At 48.4% G+C, this 25363-nt stretch overlaps 1 protein-coding gene across 1 annotated transcript in view; it reads right to left on the reverse strand.

Annotated features, from left to right (window-relative positions):
- Window positions 1-25363, reverse strand: part of LOC307202646 (heparan sulfate glucosamine 3-O-sulfotransferase 4-like) — an 89179-nt gene that overhangs the window by 5562 nt on the left and 58254 nt on the right. The window lies entirely within an intron of this gene.

Below are 25363 nucleotides of genomic sequence, written 5' to 3' on the forward strand. Positions count from 1 at the left end.
CTTGAATGGTTTTAAAAGAGCATTAGAGCAATTCATGGAGGAGAGGGCTATCAATGGCTACTAGCCATGATGGCCATGCTCTGGGTCCACAATCAGAGGCATTAATGCTTCTGAATCCCAGTTGTTGGAAACCACAGGAGAGGAGAGAGCTCTTGTGCTCAAATTCTGTTTGTGAGTTTCCCACGGGGGCATCTGGTTGGCCACAGTGAGAACAGAATGCTGGACTAGATGGGCCATTGATCCAACAGGCTCTTCTAATGCTCTCAGCCCTTCACTGCAACAGAATGTAGAGCTTGGCCACCCCTTGCCTTTGAGCTCCGGGGCATGACAAGTGTTAAAAGTGGCCTCAGGAAGCCATTATACAGTCAATTTGCCATAGGCATATGTAGACAAAAGTTAATTGACAATAAACCTGTCCCATACCTGCCTGAGCAGCAAGCCATCTGCTCAATTAAGCCTATTCACTTCAGAGCCTTGTACCAAAGTGGTACATTTAGGATTACACAAGACCTTTTTGTTATGATGACATGCTTTTAAATGTCTCTGCTAATAAAACTTAATACAGACGAAGATCCCCTGCCTCTTGTCCCATAATTAAATTTATTTACTATCTTGCGTGCAAAGGAGGAACGACTTTTCTTTTATCTCTAATTCACATGCTCTGTCAATAATTAACTGCTGCTGGGTTTTGAGGTTCCTTTGCAAAGTGTTTTTTATGAGGCAGGAGGAACTTGCTTGCCACTTCACTAGTCGCGGAGCTGCACGGAGCTCCTTGGCAAGGCGGCTACCTGTGCACCATGGCAGCTACAAAGCAAAGGCTGACCCAGCCCACCAGGGAAGGGTAGAGCAGAAGGGGGTCCACCAGCATCCTAGATGCCCCTTTTGGCCCCAGCCCTGGAGCTCTGGAGGGTGCAGCAGACTGAAATGTTTATGATGACACTCTGTGGATTCCCATTTGGACCTAGCCAGCTGCTCAGACACAATTGGGCAGCAACCAGAGAAAATGGCTACTGGCATGGCCAGTTTGGTGTAGTGTCAGACTAGGACTTAGGAGAGACCGGGGTTTGAATCCCCACTCAGTCATGAAGCTCATTGAGGGCCAATCACTGCCTCAAAGCCTAGCTTACTTCACAGGATTGTTGTGGGATTAAATGAGGAAGGGGAGAATTCCTTGGAGAAAAAGGTGGAATATACAGTGGTACCTCAGGTTACAGACGCTTCAGGTTACAGACTCTGCTAACCCAGAAATAGTACCTTGGGTTAAGAACTTTGCTTCAGGATGAGAACAGAAATCGTGCTCCAGCGGCGCAGTGGCAGCAGGAGGCCCCATTAGCTAAAGTGGTGCTTCATGTTAAGAACAGCTTCATGTTAAGAATGGACTTCCAAAACGAATCAAGTTCTTAACCCGAGGTACCACTGTAAATGGAAATAGATGGACGGGCGGAAGGACAGATGACAGACAGACAGACATCCCCCAGATTCAGCTCTGCTCTAGTAGCTTCTGGGGTTGGTTTTTTGGGGGTGAGAGGTGGGGGTGGGGAGCCTAAGCTGCAGGATAGGAGAACCCTCAGAACTTTCCTGAAAAGTGAGGAGTTATCTGGCTCTGAAATGCCCAGCCTTTTTTTGAGAGGAAGATGGTGTGGAGGCATCCATATGAAAGGCATTTTGATACCAGGGGCTGCTTCTGCTGCCACCCATCAAGCTCTAGCACCCACCACAGCTGGCTCTTCCATGCCCCACCCCTTTTCCTATCACTGCCTGATCCACCACCTTTTTGTCCACCTCAGTCTGAGGCTCTCAGGGTCCTTCCTCAGAGTGAGGCATTGTTGATCACATGTCTTTGCGCAGCACCTCTGCCATTTCTGCAGTGGCAAATACTGTCGGAGGTTGAATTAACTGTTTGGTTTTAGATTATTTATATACTGCTGGGCATTTCCAAAAGGAAAATCTCTAAGTGGTCTGGAGACATCACAGTCAGAAAGCAAAACCCCATAAATTAAAACACCATCAAAAAATTACAGATAAAAATCAATGCCAGTCAATAAATAGCAGAAATCCCATCATTTAAACCAATGCAGTCAAGAACCACAACAAAGTGTGAAACTTTGAACAAGTGCTGTCTGTGGCCACCTCGCCTATAATGCCTTTTTTAGAGAAGAACCCTCGGTGTTAGGAGCACTGCAAGCATTTTACTGCAGTGACAAAGTGGCAGTGGTGCTCCTGGGGAGCCTCTGCTGGCCTGGGGCTTTGGTCCCTGGCTGACTGGGATATCAGCAGGGTCAGCAGCAGCAGCAGCAGCAGCAGCAGCAGCAGCAGCAGCAACCTCTAGCTGGGTACAATGGAATAGTGGCAGGCAGCAATGAAAGCATAGGAAGCAATAGGCCAGAGATAGCAGAGGGCAATAGGCCAGAGATAGCAGAGGGCACAGGTGGTCCTGGAGGAGCCTTGCGAGCTCAGCATTTCCTCCCAGGAAAGCCCCCACTCTTCCTGCAGTCTGTGATGCAAAAAGAGGAAGGACCCTTGCCAACAGCAAGGGATGATGCTAATGCCAAAGACAAAATCATTTGAGTCAGCCGCTAAGCAACATTACTGTAGAGAAACATGGGCAGCAGCCATTTTTCAGTGAATTTAGCCGGGGGGCTTAGTTCCTTTCTGTCACTATTCCTTTTGAATGTTGTGGAGGTCTGGATCCCATATCTGTTTGCAAACAGCAGAGCCACCCAAGTGAGGTCCAGCTTGCTCCCTTCTCCCCTAAATGAAGCCAGTGCTTCCGTGCAAAAGGGAGGGTGCCAGCCAGGAGTGCCAGCTTGGCCCCATGACTGTGGGTGCCCAGGACTATGGGTGCCATGCAGTGTGCAGGGCCCTGCCACCAACATTTGTGGGTGCCCAGCCCTTTCATGGGGAATTCTGTGGGTGCTTGGGCACCCAGGGCCCCAGGAAGTTGGCACTTATGCTGCCACCTTTTCCAGAAAGGGAGCCACTGGCAAGGAGTGTGTGTGTGTATGCTGGGGAGGGCATTTTGGGGGCCCATCGCACAGTGTCCCACCAAGTCTGCCTCTCTCTCACTCCTGGGGCCACAGAGGCAGGGCTCATGAATAAAAGGGAGAGGCCAGAGGAGCAGAAAAAACCTCATGCTCTTCCCTTCTCACCGCATCCCTCCTTGTAATTTTCATGAGTTATTGGAGAAGGTCATTGGCTGCTCTGGCTGGCCAAATATTTGATTAGCTGGCACTGCAATCCAAATGCAGGACCTGGTGGGCACTCAAGCCTCCCCCTTGGCAATCAGACCTCCCCACAGCCCTCTAGGTCAGCTGCACCCATTGCTTTGGGCTCTGGGAAGCCTGACGGTGGCGCCCCAGACGCTGCTGCTCCTCTGCATCAAAATGGGGCCCAGAAGTCTCTTGGTATATTAGGGTATTCCTGGGGTGCTCAGAGGGGCTGATAGTGCCTCCATCCTCTATATGCGAAGCTCCGATATCCTCCCTGGATTATGACCCTGCCTCAGGCAGGAAAACTTGATGGGATAATTCCTCTCCTGTCGGAACAGCCCACCTCTCTGTTCCATTTAGGGCACATATTATTTATCTGCAAGCGGGAGGAAATTTGTCTCCCGTCCCTGGTTGCGGCAGTGAAGGCTGGCTCCGAAATGCCTTTGAGAGGGGAAAGAAGGTGGCTGAATAATGGCTCTTAACTGCTCGCTTCAAACAAGCTCTTAACTCTGAAAGGATACATTTTATAAATTTGTGAATTTGCATGTTGCCAGCCCACCCCCACCCCTTTGTGACTTATTTAAATCCAGATTATCCTGTTTATTCCTTCAGTCACAGCTGTCATTTATCTCTGCGTAGGCTGCTTGTTCATTATACAGGCGGGGGCTTCCTGCAATCCTGCACGGAAAGGCACCTTTTGTTGGCTGTGTTTTGATGCTTTTGCTGCAGAAGTTTAACAGGAACTCCCACAGATCAGGACCACTGAAGCGAAGGTGTCCAATGGGTGCCTCGCCAGGGGTGGCCTCTGAGCAGCAACCGTCTCCTCTGAGTGGCATGGAGCCAGCTGCTCACCAACATAGCATGGGAGAAACATCTGTTTTCATCTTTAAACAAGAAGCTTGTGGCTTCCTCCTCCTCCTTCCCCATTTGTACATTAACACATCCGGCTGTAATTGCTTGGCCTCTCAACTGTGCCCTGTTAGTATCCCAGTCAGACAAGCTAGGAATTTTCAAGGGGATTGAGCCTGCCTGCCTGCCTGCCATTAAAGGCAGCAATCTGCATGAAAACCAAAGTCTATTTGCTGTAAGCCCCTGAGTCAAATCTCTTGTTGAATTTGCTCAACAAAAAAAAGAAGAAAAAAGAAAGAAAGAAAGAAAGAAGGGAAAGGGGGGGGGAACCCACCCTTGGTTTCTGCTGGAATTTGCATAGAAGTAATGTCTTGTAAATCTCTTTCTGCTCTCTGAATCCATATTCAAGACCAAAAGCATTAACTTTGAAATGTTGTGCTTAATGCTGAAAATAATTTTAATCTCTCCAAAGCCCCATCACCAAAGTGTGCCCTCCAATCCCTTTGAATAAGCAACGCAGACCCCACAGCTGCTACTCCATAATGGGGGCATATTGCTTTAATTCCCCGGGGTTTTTAACAAACCTTAAACACGGCTTGTAAAGAGCTTTACTGAGGAACATCCTGGTTGCCCATATGCTCCTCATGGAACAGGAACTAGCCCACACCAGGGAAATGTGGAAGCCATCTTCCGCAGGGTGTTGGTGTGTGCTGAAGTTGCTTGACAGGTTGGGGCAGCAGAGGGGGGCCTGCAGATGTGGCAGGAAGGAGGGGTACAGTCTGGCCTCCAAGGAACTGCCATATGTAGACAGAAAGTGATCCAGGTTATATGGAGGTGACCTCAACACTGGAGGGCAGCAGAGGATGCCTTGTGTGAACCAGACCAATAGTTCAGTATTGTCTGCACTGACTGGCAGCAGCTCTCTGGGGTTTCAGAGAGGAATCTTCCTTGGAGATGCCATTGGGGATTGAATCTGGGACCTCCTGCACACAAAGAAGAGGCTATTCCTGCTACAGGTGAGAGCAAGGAACATCCCACAATGGAGAGAGGCTTTTGCAGTTCAACCACCACCCCTTGCAAGAGGGGCTGCCCTGTAAGTGAAAAGTCATTTCCCCTCTAGGTCTCTTTTGCTCTGCTTAAGGGAAGCATTCCCATGTTGGAAAGAAGTCTGTCCTGTTGCTCAGCAGGTGCTTCCAAGGAAGTTGACACAAAATAATAATCAATGTCTAACATTAAAACATTAAAGTATTTTTAAAACAGCACAATAATAACAAAAACAGCAGTAAGAGCAGCAATAAAGACCGAGAAACTACAGGAATAAAATTAACTATCCATGAAAAGCTATGGGGATTATTGTTGTCTTCTTCACTATCCTCCCAAAGGCTGTCCATCACAGGGAACAGCACTTCTGAAGTCAGAGGAACCGAAAGCAAGATTCCTGCCACAGACCTTAAAATCTGGGCAGGGTCACACAGGAGTCCCAAACTGAAGAGGACAGTTGTGCTTCCAAAACCCAAAGTAGGTAGTTATGTCCCCTGAAACAGAATCAGTGGTGTACCATGTGTCGCCAGTGCCCAAGGCCGCACCGGGTGGAAATGGACGGAGTATGCATGCACATTCAACTGCCTAATGGTGTCCGCACCACCCAGAGGATTGCAGTCACAGAGATAAGAAGAGTTGTTCCATTGCCAGGAGAGGTCACTTCCTGGTTCACATGGAGAAGCTGTTTTCACCAGAGCCCCGTGATGGAAACATTCAGCTGTATTGAGGTAGCATTGGGTGTTGAAATTTTGTGCACCTAACAATTTTGCACCTGGGGCAACTGCACCTGTGCCCCTCTCCCAGCTATGCCACTGCATAGAATAGAACATGGGTAGGCAAACTAAGGCCTGGGGGCTGGATCTGGCCCAACTGCCTTCTAAATCCGGCCCGTGGACGGTCTGGGAATCAGCATGTTTTTACATGAGTAGAATGTGTGCTTTTATTTAAAATGCATCTCTGGGTTATATGTAGGGCATAGGAATTTGTTCATCCTCCCCCCCAAAATATATATATAGTCTGGCCCCCCACAAGGTCTGAGGGACAGTGGACTGGCCCCCTGCTGAAAAAGTTTGCTGACCTCTGGAATAGGACCCTACAACAAAATCATACATATCTTTACTCAGAAGTGATTCCCTTTCATATTGATGGGACACCCCTCCTAGGAAATCCTGTTTAGGAGTGCAGCCTCCAATCAGCCAAGGTCTCCTTGTCACTGCCACTCAGAATAAGCACCAGCTTATCCTCCTCCCCAAGCTCAGCAGTTGCAGCACTGGTGGAGGAAATAGGGACATTCCGGGATCAAATCTATGTGGGGGTTTGATTTCTTTGGGAGGGCAAATATCCAATTTTCCCAGTTTTGAAAGGTGTCCACAGGCCTCTAAAGGCACGCACACCCACCCACCCACCCACCCACCATATCCGACTGAAGGCAGGAATCTAAGCCTGGAGACCCTGCCCTGAGCAAGGGTTTCTTTTCAAACAGGGCAGTTTCTTTCTCTGTGACCACCTGAAACTTGCATTTGGTATCCTTCAGAAAAGTGTGGATGCTTCTCCTTGCCCCCCCCCCAGCCCTTAATACCATGTCAATGGAATGTGTTTGTGAGTATTACCATAACAACCAAGGTACCAACGTCAGCTACAACCTGATAGGATCAGGAGAAGCAGAGGATGGAAAGAAAGGAGTGAAGTTGCTACAGCAACCAGACCGTGGATTTGGAGACTGTGTCAACAGACAAGTTACAGAGGAAAGCAAATGGGATCTCCACCCGCCACTATGTGAACAGCAGTGGTGCTGATCAGGCATTCAAAGAACATGGGCAGAGGGTGAAGAGGGTGCATGCGCTGTGGTGTGTTTTCGGCACCTCCCCACAACAGCTGGCTCCTGGCCTGCAATGACTTCCCCAAATTGAGCAGGAAAGGCTGAGGGCAGCTCACCAGTATATCCACCTGAAAATGCTTAGAAGCCCTGGCCAGGGTGGGCCTCATAATGCAAGGTTCCTGATTGTGTGCCAGTGTGCATGGGGCATGTGTCTATACCTGCATTTGGCTTTCTCCAGACCTGCACTCTTGAATCCATTCATTCCCCTGCCCAAATATTATTCTTCCCCATACAACTTCCCCATCCCTGCCTCAACTCTGAGCCTTTGTAATAGATGGATTTCCCTTAGCAATAAAGGCTGCACCCCATCCTCTAGGATAGCCCTGGAGCATGGGTAGGCAAACTAAGGCCCGGGGGGGGGGGGGCGGATCCGGCCCAATTGCCTTCTAAATCCAGCCTGTGGGCGGTCCGGGAATCAGCATGTTTTTACATGAGTAGAATGTGTGTTTTTATTTAAAATGCATCTCTGGGTTATTTGTGGGGCCTGCTTGGTGTTTTTACACGGGTAGAATGTGTGCTTTTATTTAAAATGCATCTCTGGGATATTTGTGGGGCATAGGAATTTGTTCATTTTTCTCCCTCCAAAATATAGTCTGGCCCCCCACAAGGTCTGAGGGACAGTGGACTGGCCCCCTGCTGAATAAGTTTGCTGACCCCTGCCCTTGAGTATTCTCAGTGCTGGTGAGTTCCAGACAGGCATTTTTTGCAAGACCAGGATCAGGAATAGGTTCTAAAGTGCTTGAAGGCAGCCTGAACAATGTGCCCGATTGAGGACATCTAAAGTATCCTCCATCCCTTTTAATCTGGCTATGTGACAGAGACAGCATCCCCAGTCCAACACCCTATAACCTCTCACTAAGCGAGGCAAAAAGGTCATTCCCGACCCCTCCCAATGGATGCCCGACTTTCTCAATCACTCTGGCTGCATCTTTACCTCTCCCTGCCTGTTGCTTCTGCCAGCAAGGCAGGGGGATGATCTCAGCACAGCAATTCACCCAGATTGCAAAGAGGCCACTCAGAACTCCCCTGGGACGGGGAAGGAGTTCATCAGTGGAGAGGAAATAAGGAGAGTGCGTGTGTGAGAGAGAGACAGAGATGTGACCAGCCAATCTTAAGAAGTATCAGAGATAACAATCATCAGGGCCTCAGCAGACACTGTGGCTCCCTGTGAGGCCCAAAGGCTGCTCTCCACAGACAGAGCTCAAGAGGTCTCTGCTGCATAGCAGGAGGAAATAAAGGAATGTCTGGGAATCGGAAGGGGGCGTCTGGGTCAAGGAACTTTCCTCCCACCTGTCTCCTCCTCCCCTTACTTTGCTCCCAGGGATGTGGGTGGTGCTTTGGTCTAAATCACTGAGCCTCTTGAGCTTACTGATCAGAAGGTCAGCAGTTTGAATCCCCATGATGGGGTGAGCTCCCATTGCTCTGTCCCAGCTCCTGCCAACCTAGCAGTTTGAAAGCACACCAGTGCAAGTAGATAAATAGGTACTGCTGCGGTGGGAAGGTAAATTGTGTTTTTGTGCACTCTCGCACTCATCACAGTCCTCCGTGCACCAGTAGCAGTTTAGTCATGCAGGCCACATGACTTGGAAAACTGTCTGTGGACAAACGTCGGCTCCCTTGGCCTGAAAGTGAGATGAACGCCACAACCCCATAGTCACCTTTGACAGGACTTAACCATCCAGGGGTCATTCACCTCTACCTTACTTTGCTTCCATCTCCAAGAGGAGAGAGGAGGTAAAGACTGTCCCCCACCCCAGTCAACAAGTCGAGTGAGGGATGGAATCAAACTCTGTGTTTGTGTGTGTGTTAGGGTTGCCATATTTCAAAAAGTGTTGAGCTTTTTTTTTTTTTTTTTTTTTTACATTACCAACGTGTGCCGCCATATTTCTGGATTTTCCCGGACATTTCAGTGATTACTGCCCAGATGCTGCTTAAGAATATCAGCTGTGCCCAGAAAATTCCAGATGTATGGCAACCCTAGGTGTGTTTGTGGGGGGTGGGGTGCATTCCCAAGTAAACCCTCCTCCCAGAAATCTGCTCCAATAATCTGCTCCCAGAAATGATGCAGTGGTCATCTGAAATGTAGCCCCAATTCTGGGCACCACCATCCATGTTCAGAGGAAAGTGCATAAATGGCCCAAAAACATTTAGCAGAGCTGCTGACAAATGCCCCTCAAAATAATTTCAAAGTGGTATTTTTTTTAAAACAAACCTTCAAGAACTTCCCCATTTGAGGGAAAGTGAAGACAAGCATGCTGAGTGCTACCTGCACCCCCTTTCGGGAGAACACCACAGTAGATCATCAGGGGGGAGCATCCCGGGTAAATCCCCATGGGTGTCATCTCCAGGCTGGCTGGGAAAAGACTCCTAGCTGAGAAACTTGATTGTAGGACAACCCTAAAGGCTCTCTGTTCAGTCAGTTTTAGACACTTAGCTCTGCTCTGCTCTGCTCTGCTCTCTCTCTCTCTCTCTCTCTCTCTCTCTCTCTGTGTGTGTGTGTGTGTGTGTTTGTGCCTTGTGCTTGGGTCCTGCTAGCAGGTTTCCCACAGCCATCTGGTCAGCCATTCTGTAAGAAAAATGGCCTGACCCAGCAGGCATCTTCTGTTCTTATATTTTGCTGGTGTTTTTTTTTTTTTACATGCCTCCACTTTACATTATGAATTTATGATTTTTTGGTACTTAATATTCTGGGTTTGAGTATGTTCTATTCTGCCTTGGAAGGGACCCTCTAAACAGTGAGATACAAAGTAAATACAATAAGGAGGGTATTATGCTGAAAGTGGTTCACAGAAGACAGTAAGTCGAATAGCCATAACAGCTGAAAAAAGAGAAAGATGTCCTGCCATGTACCATTGACATTTCAACCATTACAATTCATTTAAAACATAACAACAGTTTAAACAAGGATGAAGCAATATCCTCAACACCAATAATATCAACATTATATCCACAAGGAGCAATTCATTTAGTGGTTCCTATTAAGAGACTGAACAATCAGACAGCTCACCTACGCCAAACTACCAGCAAAAGAGACCCTCCTGCGGTTTCCAGCAACTGGGATTCAGAAGAATTGCTGCCTCCAGCTATGGAGGCAGAGCAAAGCCATCATGGCGAGGAGCCATCAGTAGCCCTCTCCCCCTTGAATTTGTCCAGTCCTCTTTTAAAGCCATCTAGAGGTTGGCTGCTATCACTGCCTCTGGTGGGAATGAGTTTCATCATTTAACTATGCACTGTGTGAAGACTCTGTCCTGAATCTACCAACCTTCAGCTTCATTGGATCTCCATGAGTTCTAGTCTTTTGTGAGAGGGAGAAAAACTTTACTTCTATCCCCTTTCTCCATGCTTTGCATAATTTTATAAACAGAAGTTTACAGCCTCTCCCCACTAGGAATGCTGGATAATTCCAAGAGAAATGGAAATGGGGGAAGGAATTGCAGGTGCTCACTTATTTTTTCCCTATGCCCAGAATGGAAATTGATCCAGTGAGTAAGATTGGGATTTGCTGTTTTTCTTGTTTTCATTTTGTAAATCATACGCAATTTATGAAGTTTCCCCTCCCACATTTGCACTGTGTTTCCTTTGTGCCAAAATGGATAGTGTGGAGTGTAACAATAATGTAATTAGTAACATGAAATTCTACAACAACAGACAGCAAGATGAATAAAGTACATTTTGTCAGAAGCTGGACTGCAGAGGAAGAGAAATAGCGCTGCTTGCAATGGAGATGGATTTGAATGGAAACTGATACCTTCTCCCATCTCAATTTCCGACCCCACATTTTTACATCTGAGCAATGCAGGAGCCTCCCATTTCTGCCATCTCAGCCAGGCAGGCCTGCCCTGGGAGGTAGCCAAGAATGGCTCTGCAAAGCAGTACCCCCTGCAAGTGCCTCAAAGGCTTTGGGGGAAGAGAAAGACACTGTGGGGAGGGGAAAAGCAATGCATCTCCAGGGGATTGGTAACTGCCAACCATTGTAGCTGTTGCACAAGCTTCCTCAAACTCAGCCCTCCAGATGTTTTTGGCTTACAACTCCCATGATCCGTAGCTAGCAAGACCAATGTTCAGGGATGATGGGAATTGTAGTCTCAAAACATCTGGAGTTTGAGGAAGCCTGCTGTTGCAGCATAAGAATGTAAGACCTCTGCAGGGGGATCAGGACAAAGAGGGACCCCCAGTCGTCTGCTCTCACAGTGGCCAACCAGATGCCCCAAAGGGAAGCCCAAGCAGGAGAACAACAGCCTTCTTCTACTCTTGTTCTCCAGCATTCCAAAGCAGACTGGCTCTGTCCATGGAGGTTCCATTTAGGAATAATAAGAAACTAAGAAGAGCTCTGCAGCAGCTCAATCAGGCCAAAGGGTGTGCGTCTCATCCAGCATAGTCTTCTGCTCACAGTGGCCATCCAAAAGAAGCTCACAAACAGGGCCTGAGCACAGCAGCAGCAACTCTCCCCACTTGCAATACCCAGCAAGTGGTATTATTCAAAGGCATTCCCTGCTTCCAACAGCGGAGGTAGAGTACAGCCATCAGGCATGCCTCCCCCCAGTCAACAGAAAGAGAGGAGTTAGGGGAAGGCGCTCTTGGCCTCAAATAAGCTGTGCGGATCAGCTTGCATTGTGACTAAGGGTGTGTGTGGAATGCAGGGAATCCGGGCTAAGAGTTTTTAAAGCCCGTTCTCTTCTTTTGTTAAAGCTCTAAGGAGCTTTGAGAAGCCTTCCTGCTATCATTTGCCTGCATCGGGTTTTGGATGGGGTGGGGCTGGGACTGAGCAGTGTGCCTTGAGTGGGGTATTCTCTGCCCTTTAATGCCATTTCTAAAGGGCCTGGAGGAAAATGCCTTGACCGTCTTGATCCCTTTGCTCCCTGGATTCTCCCGTCTGGGCCATTTCCCAGCTACTCATAACACAAGGACATAAGAAGAGCCCTGCCAGATCATGTCAAACGAAGCTCATCCTGTACTCACAGAGGCCAGCCAGATGCCCATTATAAGAAACCCTTAAGCAGGATCTGAGACCTCTCCATGAATTTGTCTAATCTTCTTTCAAAGCCATCCAAGTGGATGGCAGCCATCACTGCCACCTGTGGGAGCGAGTTCCATAGATTAACTCTGCACTATGTGAAGAAGGCCTTTTTCATCCCAGATGCTTCCTGCAAGCCCAAGTCCAGTCCTTGGCACTGAGGGGCATAGGGTCTCTTTGGAGCTAAGTTGAGGGTTTATGCTAAAGGAAGAGTGAACTGGGTAGGGGTCACAGGAGGGGAACCTGGGATTTCAGGGAGCAGAGAGGGAGAAACAAAGATGGAATCCCTTTTCCTTCCTGGGTAACGGATGCCAGGAATCACAAACCTCCAAGAGAGCTGCTTTCCTCTGTGGATCCTGCAGAAGTGTCAAGGGGTTTGCTAATACCCAATATTAATATTATGGGTTTCAATTGCCGATGTGAATCTGCAAAGTGAGCCAGCAAAGGGAAACCAGGCGGCTTCAGCCAAACCAAGGGAAATAAAAAATTGACTCATCTGTGCAATTTAGGGCTATCTCACCCTGCACCCCCCTCCCAAAAAAAGAGAGCAGTTGGTGTTTCTGAAGAAGAGAGGAGGCTGTCAAAATGGAATGTTTAAAATATAATGCAGTAGGTCTCTGTGGTGATGAGTTCAGTTTCATCACTGGGGGAATTTACTCCCACCCAAAAGAGCAGATGAGAAATAATGGCCCTCTAAATGAAACCCCCACCCCCCACTGGATCAGCTTAAAAAGCTTTTAGGAGGAAAAAAGGTAAATAAATTCCACTGCTGAGCTGTGGATATGGATGTTATCCTAACCCAGCACGAATAGCCAGAGCAATAGTAATGGGGGAGTCATCAACAGCTAAGAAGATTGCAACTCTTAAGGGAGAGTGGCAGCTATGATTGAGCTGGAGGAGAGGCGGGGTGGGTGGGGGGACTACATGCACACGCACATCCTGCTTCCCCCTCATTGTCTTCCTATTTCAGGAGGAATTTAGGCAGGGGTGCTAAATAGAAATGTCCTATTTATTGGCAAAGGGGAGGAAGCATCACCCCAGTCCTGGTTTCAAAATCAAATCTGATGTGCCCTGTTCATGCATTATTCATAGGTTGGGCATCATTGTGTAGTCCATGGAGTGGGTCCTGATGTTGCATGCAGTTGTCTGTACAAGAAAGACCAACCTGGGAGCACCTGGGAGTGTCAGTTCGGAGGGGATCCCTGCATCCGGGATGCCCACAGAGCCAGGTGCCACAATGATGTGGGAGTCCCTACTTGGGAGCAGGTGCCTGCATGTTGTACTTTCTTTTCTGATCATCTGCACACAGCACAAGGTTGTTGAAGGAAGATGTGATTTGGAGGCTGGTCTATGCAGTTATGCCACATGGTTGAGCAGAGTGTGAGTAGGGCTGCTGTGACATCATGACACTGGTGCCAGGATCCCTGACTGGCTGGATCACACAGCCAACAAGATGGGCAAAACTCTTAAGAACAGCAGCAGCAGCAGCAGCAGCAGCAAGGTGGGCGTAGTGGTGAAGTTGGGTGAAACAGGATGAAAATGGCAACGTTTGGAAAAGTCATCTGGATAATGTTTTGACGACCCAGAACTCTCCCTTTAACCACCTACAAGGTTCTGCCTGCAAAAATGTAGCTTGGTCCTCCTAGCAGCTAGAAAGAGAGTCACTCATAGTGGTGGGTTTTGCGCCACAAAGCTCAAACAGCAGAATGACACAGCCCTTATAAAATATGTTAGGCTTGCAGAGAGAAGAAGGGGGAGCATGTGGTCCTTTCCCTTTGGCCTTGAAGGGAATTCCTAGCCATTTCAGTGATTGCAGGTAGGTGGAATACAGAATCATAGAATTCTGCAGTTGACAAACACCCCAAGGGCCATTTAGTTCAGCCCCCTGCAATCAGGGAATCATAGCTAAAAAATCCCATCAACCTCAGTTTAAAAACCTTCAAGGAAGGAGAGCCCACCACTTTCTAAGTTAGTCCATTCCACCGCCGAGCAACTTTTACCCTCATAATGTTCTTCCTAATGTTAAGTCAGAATCTCATTTATTGTAGTTTGAATCCATTGGTTCAGGTCCTCCTCTTTGCCTGCTCTGGTCTCTTGCCAGCCCACAGACCAGATGCATACCCCTCAAGTGTACTGATTAAATTGGGAAATCCAATTTTTTGGGGGGCCATGCTCTCACATGGGTCATGCAAGTCATGCAGGAGCATGGCCCAAAAAGACAGATGTCCAGGTTTTCAACTGCAACATGCTGGAAGGTACACAGATGGACCAAACCAGCCTACCCAGAGCACCCAGGAGGCTTCATGAAGAGAACTGAGAAATGGTCTGGTTCTGCAATGCTCTTTTCCTGGGAAACACCCCTTCTTGGGCACTTGCCCTGCACCAGCTAAGAGTAGGTTCCCTGCTCCCTTCACACCAGAAACTGCTCTTGTGGTGGGAAAATGGATCAGCATTGCTCAGCTTGCCAGTGCCTCTTCACCACCACCAATGCCATCTGTGCATACAAAAGATCCCAGCTTCAGCACCCAATGGCACCTCCAGGTAGACCTGGGTAAAATCCCTTCCATGAACCCCTGCAGAGCCATTGCTGCCAGTCAGTGTAGACAATACTGAGCTAGATGGAGCAAGGCAAGTTCCTATGCTCTCTTTTCTGCAGCTGCTAAGTCTGGTGTGGCCTCCCACTGAGTTGCTTGCCCCACTCAAACAGTCTGCCCTTTGACCTTGTCATGGGCCAAGCAGGATCAGAGCCTGCCCTGAATCTTCCAACATTCAGATTCATTGGATGTCATGTGGCAGTAAGCTCAGTATCATGAGAGAGAGAGAGAGAGAGAGTTCTGCTACCAGCAGCCTGGTGGCCAGATGTGCTTTAGAGAACCTTCCTTCTCCTCCCCATTCTGAGTACTAGCTATGAACAAGCAAAGGTTGCCACCCTGAGCCAGGCCACTGGCCCATGTGGTTGACAATAAATCTTAACAACAACAACCCCTTTGCCCAGCACTGACTGCTCTGAGTTACGTCAGCTCTCTAGGGTGGGAAGAACTTGTAAATCCTCCTATCGCCTAAGGCAGTCAGTTGACCCTAAGGACACCACAACTCCCACCCACCTAATATTGAGCCAGAAGGAGGCAGCTGTCACCCAGGCTAGCACCCAAGGGCAGTCCTGCTGTTTGTGCCTTCCCTGCCTTGCTCGTGCCAGGGCTGAATTTCATTCATTATGCATGCAACTATGGTAATTCCCCCCTCCCCCCTGCATCTGCCTGTATAGCATCCAGCATCCTTATTATTCCAAGTATTCCCCCCCCCCATCATTTACTGGCTGGCCTTATTATGGTCCCTGCACCCTCCCTGTTCTGTAGGGTGCTTAATTGCAACAGAGGTGCAATCAGAGCCAGCCATGTGGCGGGTAATTGACTGAATTCTAATAAACACCAGCCCAGCACAGCCACAGTCGCAGGCGGAGCTGATTGGAGGGGGCAAGGGGAGAGCTGCCTGCCCCCAGGCCCATGGGCAGTGCCTGGCCGGGAGTGCCAGCAAAACAGACCCGCTCATGCACTGGCATACCGGGTGACAGTTTGGGCATTAACATAGATAGAGTGCTATTTATATCAGTTTGTACATTTAATCAGATTTTTTGCAGTTTTCAGCAAGATGTGGACTCCATCCCTGTCCAAGGCATTTGGTTCAAATCAGTTGAGACAGAGAATAATCAAGATTTATGATGCTCATTCTGAGTCCGGATCACACAGTCAGTGCAGCTGGAACGGCTCCGGTGCTGCCTCTCCCAGAGCCTGGCCGGCTGGCGAAGGCTTCGCTCTCCCTCGTGCGGGAGATTTAATGTCCATCTTGCAAACTGTCAAAACACGTCAGCTGCTGCAGATAAGGGCAAAACAACACACACACACACACACACACACACACACACACACTGTTTCTGATTGGCACTTTCCCTCTGACTAAGGTGGACATCTATGCCCAGGAGCCATTTATCTCCATGCATCTAACAGAGGCTGAGAGGGCAATAGAGTCTTCCTGGAGGTGATGCTTTTAAGAAGCAAAGCCAGTGGGAAGGATCCAGCCCACCTGACGTCATCACAGGAATGCTGCTTCACAAATCATCAGGGTACCTGTCCATCTGGCTCAGTATTGTCTACACAGGCTGGCAGCAAAGCTTATCCAGTGTTCCAGGCTGGGGACTTCCCCAACCCAACCTGGAAATGCCAGTGGGGACTTTCCATATGCAAAGCACTTGCTGTATCATTGAGCCATGCCTCCTTCTATCACAAGTAGCTATAGTGGCCTCTGCTAGTTGTGAGCCAAAACTGTGCAGGCCATCACAGGCTGATAGCAATGGCCGGAGGGAAGGGGAGGTGCTGCAGGTCTCCACTTCAAGATTCTCATTGCCACCCAGAAAGGCCAGGATTGTCCAGGTGGGTTTGGTGGTAGTGGGTTTTATGGTTGTTTTCACCATGAGGTCCCTGGGAAGGATGTAACAATTTAAAAAGACAATATTAAAACAAGGGAATAGGGTGGGCCTTTCCATATCTCTCTCTCTCTCTCTCTCTCTCTCTCTCTCTCTCTGGTGTCCAAGGCCAGAGGAAAGAGATGTGTCTTCAGCAAATGACAAAAAATGACACACAGAAAGTGCCTGATATCTCTCTGTGAGGAGGAAATTCCACAGCTCAGGGTCTGACACAGATAATGTCATTTCCTGGGCCACTCCTAAAAAACTTATGAGGATGCAACTACAACCATCCTCATGAAAACAAAGCCCCTAAACAGGGCCGCCTTTAGCATATGTGCTGCCGGGGTGCAAAGATCCGCCCAGTGCCCCCCCCAATTTAGTTTAGCCCCCAAATTAACTTTTATTGTGCTTATGAACTGTAAGTGATGGAATTATAACACAATTTGCAATGTTTCACTCGGGGTCAGTGGCACCTTTGACACAACTGATCTCGCGCCGCCTGCCTGCTTGCCACGAGATCAGTCGTGTCAAAGGTGCCGCTGACCCCGCTGCCGCATAGCAGCTCAATACAATACGTAACATAATATTTTGATGTAAGAGTTACGGTAATTTCGCGTGCACGGCATCGTTGAGAATGACAAGCGCCGCCATTGTGAATGACAAGCACTGCCGCCGGTGCTGGCGCAGCGCGGCTTTGTTAAATAAGTGCACAAAGTCAAAAGTCCTTTAGTGAAACAGTAGGTATACATTTCGGTAATACCTAGGTATATACGTATTTTGTTTTTTTGCTTGATCAAAATTATTTATTATTTCATAACAGGTAGATAATTAAGAGCTTAGGTGGCTTCAATGGTGGGTGCCTGGTGCCCCCCATAATTTGGCACCCAGGTGCCCCGCACCCCTTGCACCCCCGGGTAAAGACGGCCCTGCCCCTAAACCTCAGAAAAACCCAGTGGTGGCAATTTTATTTATTTATATAATCCAGACATTTATATACCACTTAATGGTTTGCATTTCTAAGCAGTGGACATACAAACAATCCACAGCAAATGGCACAATAAGAGATTATCATAAAACTGAATGGGGCACCACCCCACCAGTCCCAGTGTCTTCTCAGCCAGCCCCTACCTGCCTTCTGACTCCTATCTAAGGGATGGTGGTCCTGGCTGTCAGCTTTCTCCTCCTCAGTCTCAGCAGCGGGGAGGAGGAGGAGGATGCAGACAACATCCACTCATCATTGGTTCTGGTTCCACCTACTACTGGGCCCCATGCTTCCTGACTTCCTAGTTCCAGTGGGCACCAGCTACCACTGGAGAAACCCATGCAAGAAATCCCTGGGCCCTGCCCTGGGGTGGATTTCTAGTATCACTGGGTGGAAAAGGGCTCAGCATCCTTTGGAGAGGCAGCTAGATGGATGCACTACCTGGAAAGTCTTGGGCACAGTCGTCTTAATTTCCTTCCTTTGGAATGTAGAAAGCTGCCTTGTACAGAGTCAGAACCTTGGACCACGTAACTCAATGCTACCTACACAAAGTGACAGTGGCTGCCCAGGGTTTTAGATGGGGCATCTTTCCCCACCCTGCCTGGAGATGCCATTGGGGACTGAGCTGTGGCGGTGTAGTGGTTAGAGTGTCAGATTAAGACCTTGGGAGATGGGTTCAAATCCCCACTCAGCCATGAATGAAGCTCACCTTGGGCCAGCCACCACCTCTCAGGCTAACCTACCACACAGATCTATGGGGATTCATGGAAGAGAGGGAGAACCATGTTCACCACCTTGGAACTCCATGGGTAAAAGCTGGGATATAAATGCAATAATAATAAAAAAATGCTAAGCAGGTGCTGTACCATAAAGCTATGGACTTTCCCACAAATCCTGCCCACCCTTGATGCTGGTGTGCGAAGCTGCTTGGAATGAAAGAGGGTTCAACTCACAGCTTCCAATGTGTGAAACCCAAGAGCAATTCTCCATCAAGTCAATAGGGTAAACAGAGCCCAATTTGGGTAAACAGAATTAGTGGTGCTGAAGAGCTGTGGGCATTGCTGCACATACTGATTAGCATAAATGCTCAACACAAACCAATTAACACTCTCCAGTCAGCTTATCCCATGTCACTTTGCACAAACACAAAGCCCGACACTAAACACACATTGATTTCTTCGTAAAGCCCAGCCTCACACGATCCCAAACTCAGCAAAACTGAAGGCAATTACTCCTTCCAAAGCTCACATTTCCTGAGAAGCTGATGAAGGTGTGCTGAGTGAAGACCCAACCTGCCTCGAGGGGGTGGGCTGCAGCATGTGTCTCCCCTCTCCTCAAAAAGGATGTTCAGAAAAGGGCAACCCAAATCATCAAGGGGAGGCAGCGACTCCCCTATGACGGAAGGTTGCAGTGTTTGGGACTTTTTTGTTTAGAGAATGGACAAGTAAGGCAACATGGTAGAAGTTTATAAAATTATGTACGGCATACCTGCATAGAGTCTGACACAGCAGACTCTTCTTATGTTCTCTCTTCCTAAGGCTAGTGGTAAATCACCTTCAAAAGCCCAGCTCCAGAAGACACATGTTACTTTCTGGCCAGGGACCTTGCTAAAGAGCCTGTTGGCATTCCAAACAAGGCTGCACTGGCTGGGAGCCTTATTGAAAGGGGTTGCTGAAATCATCTCCCCCACTCCCACCCTACGGATGGCTCTCAGCAATGGTTGCATTAAAGAATGTGGGTCCCTCAAAATGACTCATGTTCAGGTGCCCAACACCTTGAAATCCCTGCTCCCTTCTCACTAAATCAAGCAGCCCAGAACAGCTGCAGTGGTTGTTTGTTTAAGGACCCTATGTTCCAAAAGATGATCCTAGGGCATTTTTACACAAACCCATTAGCACAGAGCCTCCAAGTGTCCCTGTTTTCCAGGTATAGTCCCAAATTGACAGAAGCCATCCTGGTTTCTGATTTGATCCTGGAATGTCCCACTTTTCCTTAGGACATCCCTATTTTCATTGGAGAGATGATGGAGGATATGATGGTAGGACATCAATTATTGCCCAATAGCTTGTTAGAGGAGGAGAACTTCCTGAGACCAGAGTATGGTACTGAGGATAGCCTGGTGGAGTAAAAGATGATCAGCACTAGTTGGCTGCTGGAAAAGACAACAGTGGCCTGGAGAGCAGCATTGCTCTCCTGTCTCCATAGTTTCTTCCACAAATTTAGTCTGGAATACAAATAATTCATTCACTCAATTTTTATGGAGAATCCAGATGCTGTTGCTGCCAGGTTATTGCATTCCACTCTGCTTGTGTTGTCTTTTTTTATATATAAAAAATCTAATTTGTCGTGGTCTTTTGTGTGTGTGTGTGTGTGTTGAAATGCAGCTGCAGCACCAGCCTGCCCACTATGGCCTGCAAAGTAGTACTGAGGCTTTCCAGGGCTACTGTCCCTTTAGTTTTCTATCCCTTGATTTGTTTCAGCCTCTTAACTCATGACATTCCTGAACCAGCCCCTTATTCAGTAAATTCCTGGGAAGGTGGCTCTAATTACTAGATGCCTCTTGCGTGGGCAGAGCAACTACTTACTTTTTAGGACTAAGCAGAAATCCTCCATCTGCTTTTGTGGTTCCATTCATGGACCATGAGAGGGGAGGGCATTTTTTGCTATTTTTGGTGGGTGGCAGTATCAAAGTCACCGTTGCTCCCCTGGCACCTTGGTTGCTGCTGGCTGACATGTTTAAATCTCTACAGTGGTTCAGGAATGCATCATCCACAAGGAGTTGGGGAAGTGGCAGTGATCCTCACCCTCAAAATCCAACCCCACCCTTGAAATATGAAAGTGGGGAGGCTGCTTTGCACTCCCCTTTCACCATGACCCACCCCCTTTCAGGATTCTGAAAGTTCAACCCAACACTATTTTATTTTATTTCTAAGGATCAGAGCTGTACAACTGCAATTAATTTTAAAAATGCAAAGAGGAAACTAGAATTTAAAGCTGCCGTTGCCATGATCCCCCCTCCCGGAAGGAACAGGAACTGACTGAGAGCTCACCCACACTTACCTTTGCTTTGCATGTCTATGCACAAGTCCTGGCTTTCCAGGTCTGAGTCCTGGGTTTTGTTTTGTTTTCTCCCAATGCTTTCCCTGCAAAAAACCCTCTCTTTACCACTGAATCAGAGCAAACAGCAATCCGTGAAAAACCTGAATTGCTATTTGCTCTAATTCGATGGTAAAGATCAGATTTTCCTGGAGAAAGCAGTGAGGCAAAAAAAGGTGTTGATCTGTGCCTAGAAAGTGTAGGGCAAAAGAAAAGTGTGAATGAGCCGGGATTAAGTGCTGGATGCAAGAACACTGCAAGTGAACAGGAAGCACTAAAGTAGCAGAGCTGATTTCAGAGAAAATGGAGACGAGAGGGCAATGAATACACAGGGACAGTTGCAAGGAGAAGCAGGATGTGAGATTACTCCTACATTGCAGTAGGTGGACCAGATGACCCTTTGGTTCCCTTCCAGCTTGGCAGTTCTATGATTCTGTGGGAAAGATGGTGGGGTCTTGCTCATGGAGAAAGGGTGCTGCTGGATTTGTAAGAGGAATTAACACTCTATTAGGGGCTTTCTGAACTGCTGTTTTAATTCTGCTTCCAGCTGTGTGTGGAAGAGCAACACTTTTATCGGTGCTAATGGGCCCTCCAACATTTCTCCAATGAAAATAGGGACACCCAGTGTGTGTTTTTTCTAGAAAAAGAGGTGCTGGAACTCACATGAACACCTCCCTTGTTCTAAGAGTGTGCAATGGCACCCACCTGAGAGGTGCTAGAACTGAGTTCCAGTGAGTTCCAGCTGCAAAAAGCCCTGAGGTTTGGGTCCAACCTGGTGGGGCAGTGCCTGAGCTGTTCCCCTTTCAGAGGAGGGGCAGGACAGCGAGATGCATGAGTGGGAGCCGAGAGAGCCATCTGCTAACATGCCTAATTGCATGAGCTAATTCCAATGCCATCCAGGTGTTGCCGCCATCAACAAGGTTAATAAAAGATGAGGGGGGCACAGCTGGCACTGCGGCTTGCAAGGTGGACAGGCCAGGAGAGCCAGCTTGCAGCAAGGCGCAGACAGTTTGGCTCCAGCCCTCAGCAAGCACTGATTAAAAATAAATCTCCTTTTCGTTTTGGAATCTGCCCGTCAGCGCCTCCTTGTAGGTGGAATCCATTAAAAAATTATCCTTTGCAAAGGTGCTCAAGTCTTTTTGACTGTTAGCAGCAGCAACAGCCTGCATCAAGGAAGGTGGAGGGGGAGAGTCAGGGGAGCTAATTGGTGCCAACCTGCCTCCATTGTGGGCCAGCATCAATAAGCAAGGCTGTGCCAACAGGCCGCTGACTCAGGCAGAGCCCATTCAAGCTCTCCTGCTGTGGTCGGGAAGGAACGACTTCTGTGCTTCATGCTAATGAAAGGTAATTGAAGCTCCAGTCATGACTGCATCTTGCCAAGCAAAGTCTGGCTGCTGCAAACTCAGGGTGGGCCAGTGAGTAACTAGCTAGCAAGGTCTCATTATCTCCGCAGAACCAAGCCGTGGAGGGGAGGGGGAGGGGGGAGGAGGAGGACGAAGGGAGAGAGAATTCCTCTCCATAAAAATTAACACTTTAGCAGGGAGCCAAATGGTGACAGCTAATGCACTTTTGAGCGAGATCTAAATTTTATTCATAAGCTTCAGTGTCAGGCCTAAAATAACATTTTTACAGACACTCTGAGCATAAACAGCCCCGCTGACTCCAAATCAGGGAATCTGGGCCTGGGAATGAGGCAACTCAGTCATTTGGAACAAGGAGAGGCGCGTTTTGAGCCATTGCTCCCGATAACAAAGGAGGCCGATGTGCTCCTCACACCATCTGCTTGCCTGCAAGGGAGCCCGTCTGCTGGAGGGATGGCAGCCCAGGGCTCCAGCCGAGGAGGAGGAGGCGGCAGCAGCAGCACACTAAGACTTACACAGGGTCCTCAAAGGGAGCTAAGCCCACAGCAGGTCCTGAGACTTTGATGTCCAGAGGGGCACCAGCCAGCAATCCAGCCATGGCATCATCCCCACAGCTCTGGCCAAAGGAGGAAGCCATAGGCAGGAGAGCAGTCACATCGTCTGGAGCTGCCTTCGCACATCAGGAACTCTAAAGCAGCACTCTAAAGCCTTCAGACTACAATTCCCTGCCAGCACAGTCATTGGCCATGCTGACTAGGGCTGATGAGAGCCATAGTCCAAAATGTGTGCAGGGCACCAAGCTGGGCATGGCTGCTCTCCAGGCTTCCAGGTGAGGGATGTGCAGAGTCCATTCCAGCTGCTCCCCAGCCCTGGTCCATAGCTTAACCAGGAATAGGTCTTGCTTGGAGCCCCTCTGACTTCACCTCTCGGTGTCTTGGCCCCACAGCAGTGCTTCCCTAAGACCATTTGTGGAGCCAGTACCCTCAGCACACTGGCTTGAGTGAACCAAGAGTGCCCAGGATGGAGGGGGAGCCTTTGGAAAGACTTGGGTCCCACTCCTTTTAACTCTGGTCACTGCTTCCACATTCATAGATTTATTTTAAATCTATTTATTTAGAGCAGCTGGCCAATCTCTGTCATAACAAAAAGGTTCAAGGGGCAGGGAAGTGTTCTCGACACATAGGAGACACTTCTCCTGGGAAACAAGACAGCGCTTCTTTGTAAGAAATTTTGAGCCCTCCCATTTGGCAGCTTTTATGCCACTCAAGTCTGGAATGGATCAAGCTGGGGAGGGACGCACACATACAAAGAAAACCCAAACAAACGTGGGAGCAGAGACAGGCAGAAGGGAAGCCCAGCAGCACCCACAGCACCCAGCTCTTCCTGCCAAACTAAATCGGTCTCCCAAGGAAGCCTGGGTCACCCTACCAAGCTGCCACCTACAGTTGCCATTGGGATGTTTCCCAGAAAGGGTGGCGATGGGTGGGCGGCCACAAGCCTTCAATCAATATTTACTCAACATGTAGGCTACCCTTTGGAGACCCTTAATTGCAAATTAATCATCATTAACTGACAGTAATTGAATTTGCTTAAAGGCAAGTCTCCCGCTTGCTCCCATCAGCAAACAAGGCACTCGGGATGCTGCTGCTGCTGCTCTCAAGGGTCTGCAGAGGGACATGGTGCCTTCTGCTGAGTCAGACAATTGGTCCATCCACTTCAGTAATGTCTACACTGACTGGCAGCAATGGCTGTCCTGGGGTTCAATAATGGTTCGCTTCAAGCCCTACCTAGATATGCCGCCAGTGAGGACTGAATGGGGGACCTTCTGCATGCATAGCATTTGCTCTGGCATTGAGCCACAGCCCTTCCCCAAACATGGAGAGTCAGCAGGACCTGGACCAGGCAGACACCCAGCTGAGCTCAGCTTGGACTAAGCTTGAACCCTCGCCTTGTGGCTCCCTCTCTTGCTCCAAAGCATCCCAGGGAACTCAGAGCACCAAATGAGGAGGAGGAGGAAGGAGGGCACATTTTTTCCAGAGGGACTTGTGTTTCAAAAGGCACCTACACCAAACAAGTCGGGGAGCATTTCAAGGGAGTCCCCATGGTAAGGCTGCCTGCAGAAGGAGCAAGATGGGACTCTTGATCTGGAGACACAGCAGATCAGGGCTCTATGAGCTGACGACTGAAGCCATGAAGATGCAGAGAGTTCCTGTCTCATGTCAGCACTGTTGGGCAGAGGCACTGAAATGGCACTTTAGCCAACTTCCCACCCACACTGATAGGGAACTTGTTTTTCCTGCCATGCCCAAGAAACAGAATGTCAGTGTCACCAGTCCTCATGGCAGGTTTGGCATATAGAATCACAGAATTGTAGAGTTGGGAGGGACCTCAAGGGCCATCTAGTCCAACCCCCTGCAAGACAGGAATCACAACTATAGAATCCCTGACAGATGACCATTCTGTGGGGAAATCTGTAGTTAAAATGACAATTAGGTTGGCTAAATAAGCATACAAAGCGGTTGAGACTTGCAGAGTTCCTGTATTCCTGGTGAAGACAGGTCTGTGTGATGTCATATCCCCTACTTCCTGTGGCAAAAAATGGGACAAATGATCTTAATCTTCTCTCCTTCCTCTTTGCCTCACTTCATCTTTTTCTTTCAAGCCAGCAATGTGAGCAGACATGCAAGCCTGGGGTTCGCTCAGAGCCCAGACTCTGTTTTGGAAACTTATTTTGTATTTTGCAAATAAGAGGGATTTTTACCTGTATACTACTTTAATATATACACTGCCTGCATTGGGATGTAAGTAAACCTTTTAGTTTTTACTAAAATGTGTGGTTCGTTCTTAGCAACGGGGACAGAAAGGGGAAAGGTCAGCAGACCACAAATAAATAGGGATAATTCCTAGCTTCCAGTAAGCTGCAAAAGCGCATAAGTGTTTTTACTCTGCTAAAAGGGCTTCAGAGCCTGCTTACTCTTGTATTTCTACCACACATGTGGGACAGGAGGTTTAAATTTTAATTTACAGATTTAATCCTCGATCCATCTCCATCATATCTGACCTCTGTTTAAAAGCCTTCAATGAAGGAGGGTCTACCACCTTCTGAGGGTATCCATTCCACCAGCAAACAGCTCTTACCATCAGAAAGTTCTTCCTAATATTTGATCAGAATCTACTTCCTTGTCATTTGAATCCATTGATTTGGGTCTTACCCTCTGGAGCAGCAGGAAAAAAGCTTGCTCCATCCTTGAAGGGACAGCCCTTCAGATATATGAAGGCTGCTGTCGTATCGCCTCTCTGTCTTCTCATTCCCAGGCTGAGCTTCTGCAACTCCCTCAACCATTCCTCATAAGGCTTGGTTTCCAGAAATGAGAGATCCTGTCTCCTCTAAGTTCAGTGCAGGGGTAGCAGTCAACATCTAGCCCTCCAGGGGCTGCTGTTGGACTCCAATGCTTATAAGCCCCAGGAGC

This window comes from Podarcis cretensis (genome assembly GCF_951804945.1).
Source record: "Podarcis cretensis genome assembly, chromosome: 14".
Taxonomy (NCBI): Eukaryota; Metazoa; Chordata; class Lepidosauria; order Squamata; family Lacertidae; genus Podarcis; species Podarcis cretensis.